The sequence below is a fragment of the Triturus cristatus genome, chromosome 2_2 (genome assembly GCF_964204655.1).
Source record: "Triturus cristatus chromosome 2_2, aTriCri1.1, whole genome shotgun sequence".
Taxonomy (NCBI): domain Eukaryota; kingdom Metazoa; phylum Chordata; class Amphibia; order Caudata; family Salamandridae; genus Triturus; species Triturus cristatus.
In genome coordinates, this window is record NC_140582.1 from 1192577340 (window position 1) to 1192580496 (window position 3157).

The 3157-nt window shown below is 46.6% G+C and overlaps 1 long non-coding RNA gene across 1 annotated transcript; it reads right to left on the reverse strand.

Annotated features, from left to right (window-relative positions):
- Window positions 1–1068: 1068 nt before the first annotated feature.
- Window positions 1069–2597, reverse strand: LOC146863363 (uncharacterized). The gene is made up of 2 exons (XR_014978243.1): window positions 2215–2597; window positions 1069–1503 (listed from the first exon to the last, which is right to left on the reverse strand). It is a non-coding gene; the product is annotated as an uncharacterized LOC146863363 (long non-coding RNA).
- Between the last annotated feature and the right edge of the window lie 560 nt (window positions 2598–3157).

Sequence of the window (3157 nt, forward strand, 5' to 3'; positions counted from 1 at the left end):
ACATACACGCTGTTGTACTTCTAGGATACCTGTCATTGGTCTGCAGCCAATAAACGATTCTTTGACTTCACCCAGAAGACTCACAGGCACATGCATCAAAAAGAGAGTTTGCGAGTCCTTATTTGCGAATTTTAAGGAATCGCAAATAAAGACTCGCAAAACACGATGCAACAAAAACATTGCGAGAATATTGCGAATCGCTAAAAATCGCTAAATAAATTGCGATTTCGGCATTTGCGAACTCGCTATTAGCGATTTCGCAATTAGCGAAATCGCTAATACCGAAGTCGCTTTTTGATGCATCCTGATGACATCACAACCAGGAAGTGAGCAGCACCAGCCTCATTTCCAGTGCACAGTGTCAGGGAGAGGAGGGAGCTGGCTCTGGGAGCAGAACAGGAGTGTGACAGAGACAGAAGAAAAACTTGTGATATCAAATGGAAGCCTCACAAACAGCAGAGGAGAGCCAAACAGGCAGGAAACGCAAAATTAAATTTGCAGAAAAAGAAATTGACACCCTCATTGAGGGAGTAGTCCACAGCCATGACAAGCTGTTTGGAAAGGCATCATTGAAAGTGGCAGAGCAGGAGAAAAGGAAAATCTGGCTCCGGATCCAAAACAGGGTCAATGCCATTGGGGTGACACACCGCACCATTGAAGAACTCAAAAAACGATGGTACGACTTGCGCAGTCGGGCTAAGGTGCGCATAGCTGACCGCCTGAAGGAGGCAAAGAAGACAGGAGGGGGAACACCAACAGACACTGGGAACACTCCCATGGAGGACTTGATTGAATCCACCATCCAGCCAGAAGCTGTTGTTGGTGTGACCCAGCTGGACACGTCCGGAGCAGCAAACACATCTGAAGGTAAGATGAATGTATGTTTTCTTAGTGTTACAAAATGTAAAGGTAGAACTCGACCATAGCACAGCCCAAGTGCAGACCCTGAACATCCAGTACACAATGCATTCAGTAGGTGAGGGGCATTATGGGAGATGTAGTCAGGTCAAGCAGTTAAAATGTCAAATCTCAGAGTAACAACCCAAAAAAGCTGAATAGAGTATAAAATCATTTACAAAGGCAGAAATTTATTACTGTGCAATTAATATCACAGACATGAAATAATACAGTGTTGCACTGTTTCACCTCACAGATGCACAACGTGTAGAAGATGTGGATAGCGATTCCCCAGACATGCAGGACACCAGCGCAGGTGAACAGATGGACACACCTGTGGTGCAAATAAATCCCTCACGTCCAACAAAGTCACGCAGGGCTACTGTTCCATCCCTAGTCACCATGGAGTGTGAAGATGATGAGGCTGATGCAACACCAGGTGGCAGCCATGGCCAGACAACTTCCATCACACAAACACAACCACAGGTCCCCAGAACTAATCACAGAGCCCGGCGTAGGAGAGGAAGAGCACTCAGGACACAGCAGGAGGAGCAACCAAGTGATGTCTGGGGTGGTCTTGAGGGACAGATGCTCCGTATGCAGCGCCTGCAGACAAAAAACACACGATTAGTACAATTGCAAGTTGGCAAGATGGCTAGCAACATAGCAGTACTGTCAGAAAGTGTGCAGCAACTGAGCAAGGTGATGCATGAGGGAAATGTATCCCAGAAGAGACAGCATCGTCAACTAATGCTGCAATTGAAAATGTTTGCTAAATCAAACAATAGATTGGCCACGACAACTGCACTGCTGGCACGTAGGTCTGTGACCATGCAAACTGAAATGTGCCATTGGAGCGGCGATGTGGCTAAAGCACTGGACCAGGTCACAAATGCAGTTGATTTGCTAAATGCTTCCACAATTGCGGCCAACAATTCCACGCCCGAAGAGGGTAGTGAGGGTGGCTCAAGCCTAAGTAGTGTGGCAGTTCCAGTCCGCACTGCAGGAAGACGCAACACACGCAGCAGTACCCCCGCCGCTTCCAACATAACGGATGACAATGCTGGGTCTGACAGGCGTCTGGGTGTTCGTGGGAAAAAGCGCTAGACTGGCATGTACAAGTGCATTCCACTATGGTGACGTAACCATTTATTTGGATTTGACTTTTCACAGAGTGACAAGTGAATTGACATTTGCAAACCACTTATGTCCATTGCACTGGTCAGATTACAAGTGTGCTTGAACACTCATGGCAATTTTATTTAATTAAAGAATACTCTGATAGCAATAGTCAGTTTCTGTGTCATCATTACTCACCTCAGAAATAATTTTGTGTGATGTCAAATCTTCTCCTACGCCCTTCTGCTGCGCCTGCCCCTTGTGCTGCATGGTGTTGTGGCACTTGCTGGTTCCCATCCTCCGAATCGCTGTCAGACACCTCGATGTCCATTCCTCCCCTTGTCGCTATGTTGTGCAGCATGGCACATGCCGCTACTATCTTGCAGCATTGTTCAGGGTTGTACTTCAGTGCTCCACCGGTCTTATGTAGACATCTGAATCGGCTCTTCAACAGCCCAAATGTGCGCTCTATGATGTTCCTTGTCGAAATATGTGCTGCATTGTACCTCTGTTGATTGGCAGTTGTGGGATTGAGGTAAGGCGTCATTAGGTAATTACGCAAGGCGTATGCGCTGTCACCTACATGTAATGGAGCAAAGAGTCAGTGGCAGCTTCACATTGACATACGTACAATGACAGTGATAAACTATAACACATATTTACCAAGCAGATGTCCCTCTCCAAATTCTCCCCTGACAAGACGGGTGTGTATGCCACTTTGCCTGAAGATATAAGAGTCATGTGCACTCCCTGGAAATTGCGCAACAATGTCAGTGATAATGTTTTTGGCATTGCAAACAACCTGAATATTGAGGGAATGGTAAGATTTCCTATTTCTATATATATATTCCTGTGTTGCAGGGGGACATATTGCAACGTGGGTGCAATCAATACAACCCAAAACATGTGGGAAACGAGCTATCTGGTAGAACTCCTGTTTGGTTTTTGCAAGGTCAAGCGCGGTGGTAGGGAACTTGATATGAGACCCGATCACGGCCATCATGGCATCAAGGAATGCTTTCAATATTCTTGAAAGTGCGCTTTGTGACACACCTCCCGCAACAGCAATGACCCCCTGAAAACTGCCTGACGCCAGAAGGTGTAGGCAACATAGGACCTGCACATGCGTTGGGATGGCATT